We start from the raw sequence: 7,034 nt of genomic DNA on the forward strand, positions 1-7,034 counted from the left end.
GCCTCAATGGCCTCGGGGGCCACATCATTACTGCCCTTCTCTGGGGTCAGGGTTGGAATCAGCTAAGGAGAGATGGCAAAAGGATACTGGATAGGGGTGGGGCAAGACTAAAATAAGATAGAGGGAAAAAAGCACTGTTAGATCATCCACACAGCAGATCATTCACCTTGGAAAACAAGATACAAACATTCCTATGAGCCTCAGTCCCACTATTTAGGCAAAAGGCTCCTTACCATACTGTGAGTCCCCCAAACAGGGCTCAAGAAGGAATACTACTAACAACTCTACATTCATAAATGTGACAACTTGGAAGCAATGAACCTATTCCCTGAAAACCATAACCTACCCCGCCCAAAAATAGACAATCTGAATAGTTATAGAACTATTAAAGAAACTGAACTTGTAATTTAAGATAAAATCTCCAGGCTTACATTGTTTCACTGGAGAATTCTATCAAACATTTAAAGAAGAACTAACATAAAATTTTATACTATCTATTCCAAAAAATAAGAGGAAACATTTCCCAGCTTATTTTATGAGGCCATCATTACTCTGATAACCCAAACCAGGGTGAATCAAAACAAAACAAAACAAAACAAAAACTACAGAGCAATATCTCATTAATTTAGATGTAAAAATCCTCAAGAAAATATTATCAAATCAAATCCAGCAATGTATAAAAAGGATTATATACCTCAGCCAAGTGGAATTTATTCCACATATGCAACCAATATTGGTTCAATATTTGAAAACCCATTAGTATAATCTACCATATCAATACTAAAGAAGAAAAATACTAAGATCATTAAATTGATATAAGAAAAAGCATTTTAGGGGCACCTGGGTGGCTCAATCAGTTAAACATCTGCCTTTGGCTCAGGACATGATCCAGAGTCCTGGGATTGAGCTCCCCATCCCTCCAGCTCCCTGCTCAGCGGGGAGTCTGCTTCTTCCTCTCCCTCTGCCCCTCCCCCCACTCATGCATGCACATGCAGACTCTCTCTCTCTCAAATAAAGAAAATCTTTTTTAAAAAAAAGGAAAGAAAAAGAAAAGGCATTTCATAAAATCCAACAACTACTCATGATAACAACACTCAGCAAACTATGAATAGAAAGGAATTCCTCAAATTGATAAAGACCTAAAGTAACACCAAACTTAATGTTAAGATCAAACGCCTTCTCCCTAAGACAGTAACAAACAAGGATGTCTGCTCTCATCATCTTATGCATCATAGTACCGGAAATGCTAGCTAGTGCAATAGGTCAGAAAAAACATAAAGGGGATACAGATTGGAAATAAAGAAGGAAAATGACCTCTAATTATAGATGATATTATTCTCTATGTGAACAATGTCAAAAAAGCATTTAAAAAAGAAAGCCCTCCGATAACCACTAAGTTCAGCAAGATCACTGGGTCCAAGATCAACATAAAAATTAATCAATTTTCTATATACTAAATAACAAACATGTGAAAACTGAAAATAAAAAACAATATCATTTATGATCTTTCCTAAGAAAATTACTTAAGTATATACTTAACAAAACATCTACAGAATCTATATCCTGAAAATTACAAAATCTAAGACACTGCCATTAGAAGAAACTAGGTGAAGGATACAGGGACCTCCATTTTTTCCAACTTCCTGTGAATCTATAATTATTTCAAAATAAAAAGTTTTTAAAATATATGAACTGAAAAAAATTTGAGAATAATAATATACTCTCTCATGGACAATAATGGGTGAGAGTGTAAGCACATGCTGTGTATGAATATGGTTGTGTGGGAACATGCTTGTGAAGGTACAGATTGTATTTATGTATATAGTTTGTGTGAATGAGTATGGGGTATATGTTTGTAGGCAGGTTGATCACTGTCAGCAGAATGCCATTCAGCATACATCCCAAGGTCTCAGCACCACCCTGGGAGGAAATTCTCCAGGGATCATTCTCAAGGGATTCTAAACTGTGCAGAACACAACGTGAATATTTTTGTCCCCATAACAACCCCTGCTGAGGCCTCTCAACTCATCCCTACAAACACCTCCTGACATTTTCTAAGAACAATGCACCACATTTCAGTGATAATTATCTTCAACCATATAGAACCCTGGAAAGTTCCTGGAACAGTTTAACCCCTTTTGCCTTCCTGGCGGTTTCCTTGAAAAGGGCTGTGGTTACTGGGTCCCTTTCATAAATGAGAAAACCAAGTCTTGAAGGGGAAAATTACATGGAAACACAGGATAATTATAAAGGGAGTCAACTGTGAAAAACATGTGCTTTGGAATATTTTTTAAAAACCCAAAATCTGGATTTGAATCCATACTCTACCCTTATTATGAGATTGGTAAACGTATTATGAGACACTAAATATGCTTCTTGAAACTTTTAAAATGTAAAACCTGTAAAATGGGGTCACACTACCTACCTCTCAGTAAAGTGTATGGAAAAAATACGTAAGATAAAGGTATGGTATTTGGCATATATGCTAATATTTGCTTAATTTGTTAAAAGACATAGACAGAACCAGGATTTTCGCTGGTATCTGGGCAGGCTGCCATTCTTGTCTTTCCTCTTCCTCACCACATTAAGAACATGTTCTTCCAAGTGGGCCTTTTCCTGTTCCAAGCAATCAGCAGAATCTGAGAAGAACTGTTGCCCTGTTAGTCAGGATATAAGTCTCAGGTCTGTCCCCATATCCTTTTGTTAACCATCTGACCCTACCTCTCTCCCTAGAACTTTAGGCTAGACTTCTAGATGGTTCCATCCACCCCAATCCTACCCCGGGGGCGGATTTTTAGAGGAAAAAAAGCACTGCCCTGACAAGAGGCAATATCTTGGCTTAACAGGATTTGCCAATAACAAGTTGAGTGACTTCAGGAAAATTCCATTTTGTCTTAGTTTTCTACATCTATAAAATGGTGATAGTGTCAGAAAGATAAAGTTCTTCATTGCACATTATAAAAGTCAAAATAATCCAGGTAACATATAGTCTTAGGTTCTTGGAAAGTGGGAATCAGAGTCATAAATGATACATTTCAATGCTCTAATTGGTTTTTATATGAAAGCACAATAGATGGTTTACATACTCCAAATAGCATTACTTCCAACTGCAGGCCTTTCTCAGATGGCTGCCATGTTCTTTACAGGATTGGAGATCAGCTTTTGCTGTTGAAGTAATATTTGAGAACCTCTGGATGGACAGAAAAAAAGTTCAGCACTTTGGTAGGTGATGTCAGAAATCCTGTGGACAGCAGATTTATGGGCTAGCATCTATAGAGAGAGTCCATCTAAAGTCCATTTTGATAACTGCAAGTTGACTATATAATATAAACTCTGTAAAATTTGTTGACATTTTATCATTTTTAATAGGATTTTTGTGACTTTTTCATGTTTTTAAAAAAACAGTTATTTTCTGCTTTGGGGGTCTACTATATTTACCTACTAAATCAGGCTTAACTGTATTTTTCTGATTTTCCATATCCCAAGCAGAATTTTGCTGGTTTGATTTTTTTTTTTTTCTGTAAGAGGTGTGTCAAAATACCCAAGTTTGATAGTAATTTGTCAATTTCTCCCATTCTAAACGTTTTTCATTTATAGATTTTGAACACAGGATATTGAAATCTAATGGTGACTTTTCCATTGGATTGGTGGGGGAAAACACCTAATTGCAGTGGATTCAAGAGAATGGGAATTGGAAACATCTCTTAAAGACAATTTCTTTCTTTTTTAAAGATTTTATTTATTTGACAGAGAGAGACACAGCGAGAGAGGGAACACAAGCAGGGGGAGTGGGAGAGGGAGAAGCAGGCTTCCTGCTGAGCAGGGAGCCCGATGCAGGGCTCGATCCCAGGACCCCGGGATCATGACCTGAGCCGAAGGCAGACGCTTAATGACTGAGCCACCCAGGTGCCCCTTAAAGACAATTTTTTAAGGAGTTCTGCAATAAAAAGAATCAGAGAAATGGGGTAGTAGCTTGAGAAATGGGATGAAGGACAAAGGGGTATTTTATAGAAGATATTACAGCATATTCATTAGTATGTTGATGATTCGGTATGGAATGAAAAACTGGTAATACAGAAGAGAGAGAAGAATGCCCTCATGTTTGAGAAAGGGGATACAATTCAGGGTGCAAATGGAGAGTTGTCTTAAATAGGAACTGAGGCTGTTCATTCAGAATGGGAAGTAGAGCATACAGATTCAAGTGGAGAAAGGTGGGCAGATGGACTTGTAGGACAGTATAGTTCTCTTAGTTCTCTTTTCTCATAGAAAGCAAAGTCATCAGCTGTGAGTGAAATGGGAGAAAGAGTTGTCAGAGGCTTGAAGAGTGAGGAGAAGCTGTGAAATTGTTAAAAGAATGTATGGACTAAGCAAATGTAGTAGGATAGCTGGGCAGCATTAAGGGCCCACTTGACCTTAGTGGTCATAAATTGAAAGTGAGACCAATCATCATGGCCATGTGTTTCTCTCAGGCCACATCTACTACACAAGTGCAAGCACAGAACAGGCAGAGAATTGGATTCAACCAGGTTTGGTGTTTTATCGGCAGAATATAACCAAGTGAGACATGGGCAAGAGAGTTGACAGTATATGCAAAGGACTAACCATAGTGATGAGCCATGGCCTCTAAACTGGATGAGGAGGTAACTGAGAACATCAGAAAGTGAGAGTCAGGGCAAAGGTGACAGAATCAATGGATCAGGGAATATTTAGGAGAGCACTAGGGCCCTGATACTTTGTGTTCCCCAGACAAAAGGCAGGAAAGCAACTCAGAGAAGGAGCCTCTCCAAACATGGTAGGTCACCCAAATGTGTCCCTGTCCTAATCCGAAGAAACTGAATGTTCTCATACAGCAAAAGGGACTTTGTGAATGTGATTAAAGATCATGATGTAGGGAAATTATCCTGGATTATCCAGGTGGGCCTGATGTAAGTCCTCACATCAGTCCATAGAAGAACACAAGAAGAGTCAGTGCAAGAGAAGGTAATGTGATGACAGAAGCAGAGATTGGAGTCAAGCACTTGGAAGATGGAAGTAGAAGCCACAGCCAAGGAACAGAGGCTATCAACTGTACTTTGAGAAAGACAAGGAAACAAATCCTTCTCTAAGCCTGCAGAAGGAACCGGCTGTGCTGATGCCTTGACTTTAGCCCAGTGAAACTGATTTCAGACTTCTGACCTCCAGAACTGTAGGAAAAGAAATTTGTGGGGTTTGTTTTTTGTTTTGTTTTGTTTTTTGTCACTAGGTTTGTGGTAATTTATTACAGCAGCAATTGGAAGCTAATACACTAACGAAGGGGTAAGATACAGAAGAGAGGTCCAGGCAACAGTTAACTCCCAAAATAAATCTGAAGGGAAGGTCCGGGGGAGAGTTGGGAGTGGCCTTGTGCCCCTCAGGAAGGGGTGAAGGTAATGAAGGTGCAGCCTGGGGAGAATTTTGCCACCCTCCCCTTGAAGGCTGTAACAATTAAAAGGGTCTCAAGGGGGCAGGGTTTGTTTCTCTGGTAAATTTATTATTATTTTTTTAAGATTTTATTTATTTATTTGACAGAGAGAGAGAGAGAGAACAAGTAGGCAGAGAAGCTGGCAGAGGGAGAGGGAGAAGCAGGCTCCCTGCTAAGCAGGGAGCCTGATGCGGAGCTCAATCCCAGGATCCTGGGATCATGACCTGAGCTGAAGGCAGAGGCTTAACCAACTGAAGCCACCCAGGCGCCCACTGTAGGCCCATATATATGGCATGACCCCATGTTGTTTAAAAAGTACGTGTGTGCATAAATAGTTGCCTGTGTACATTTAAGAAAAAGTTCTGAATGTCGCGAGACTGATTACTTCATCTCAGTATCTTTGCTCCAATAACCCCTATTTAAAACTGCAAAGCAGGGGCGCCTGGGTGGCTCAGTCGTTAGGCGTCTGCCTTCAGCTCAGGTCATGATCCCAGGGTCCTGGGATCGAACCCCGCATCGGGCTCCCTGCTCCACGGGAGGCCTGCTTCTCCCTCTCCCACTCCCCCTGCTTGTGTTCCCTCTCTCTCTGTGTCTCTCTCTGTCAAATAAATAAATAAAATCTTTAAAAAATAAAAAATAAATAAATAAATAAATAAAACTGCAAAGCAGCGGTGCCTGGGCGGCTCAGTCGGTTAAGCGTCTGCCTCTGGCTCAGGTCATGATCCCAGGGTCCTGGGATGGAATCCCAGATCAGGCTCCCTGCTCAGTGGGAAGCCTGCTTCTCCCTCTGCCTGCTGCTCCTCCTGCTTGTGCTCTAATAAATAAAATCTTAAAAAAATAAAACTGCAAAGCATATCTCAACACACACCAACACCCCTTAATCCTCCAACTCAGCTCTACTTTTTCTGTAACACATATCACTTTATAACACACTCTACCATTTATGTATAAACAAGTATTATTTCTTTGTCCCACTAAAATTTAATATCCAGGGCGCCTGGGTGGCTCAGTCGTTAAGCGTCTGCCTTCGGCTCAGGTCATGATCCCAGGGTCCTGGGATCCAGCCCGAATCGGGCTCCCTGCTCAGCAGGAAGCTTGCTTCTCCCTCTCCCCCTGCTTGTGTTCCCTCTCTCGCTGTGTCTCCGTCAAATAAATAAAATCTTATAAATAAATAAATAAATAAATGAAGAAATAAATAAATAAATAAAATTTAATATCCACAGTGATTTTTTAAGTTCCTGGAACATAGCAGGCCCTCATGTTTGCCAAATGCATGAACTTTGGAGCCGAATTGGTGATGCTGAGTAGCATATATTCGTTTAAGGCAAAGACAAAATTAGAGCTGATATTTACGTTCTTTTCACGCCAGCAGCACTTCAGCAAAATAAAAAACCCTTTAATGGGTATTCCTAAAATAATTCTTACGCGTTTGTTTAACAACAGCAACAAAAAAAAGTAAGGGAACTTGAATGAATTAGCCTCTAACCTCAAAGAACAGCGAACAAGCAGACGCCAGCGTAAAGCAACAACCCTCGGCGTCACAGTCCGCGAAGCCCGGACCAGCGCCGGAAGCGTGTGTCGGAAATGGGCGTGG

The 7,034-nt window shown here is 40.3% G+C and overlaps 1 protein-coding gene across 4 annotated transcripts in view; it reads right to left on the bottom strand.

Moving 5' to 3' along the window:
* The window catches only part of ZNF485 (zinc finger protein 485), a 33,046-nt gene that overhangs the window by 17,793 nt on the left and 8,219 nt on the right, over nucleotides 1-7,034 (bottom strand). Inside the window, exons 1-2 of one of the 4 annotated variants that reach the window (XM_032432216.1) lie at nucleotides 6,927-6,998; nucleotides 3,087-3,190 (exon numbers count right to left, since the gene is read on the bottom strand). The exons of 1 other annotated variant lie outside the window; for it this stretch is intronic. The gene's annotated coding sequence lies outside the window, so the exon portion shown is untranslated. Of the gene's footprint in view, nucleotides 1-3,086; nucleotides 3,191-6,793; nucleotides 6,999-7,034 lie in introns of those variants that run through there. 2 more of the 4 variants (XM_032432217.1, XM_032432218.1) reach the window with 2 other exon arrangements.

The sequence above is a fragment of the Phoca vitulina genome, unplaced genomic scaffold (assembly GCF_004348235.1).
Source record: "Phoca vitulina isolate PV1807 unplaced genomic scaffold, GSC_HSeal_1.0 scaffold48, whole genome shotgun sequence".
NCBI lineage: Eukaryota > Metazoa > Chordata > Mammalia > Carnivora > Phocidae > Phoca > Phoca vitulina.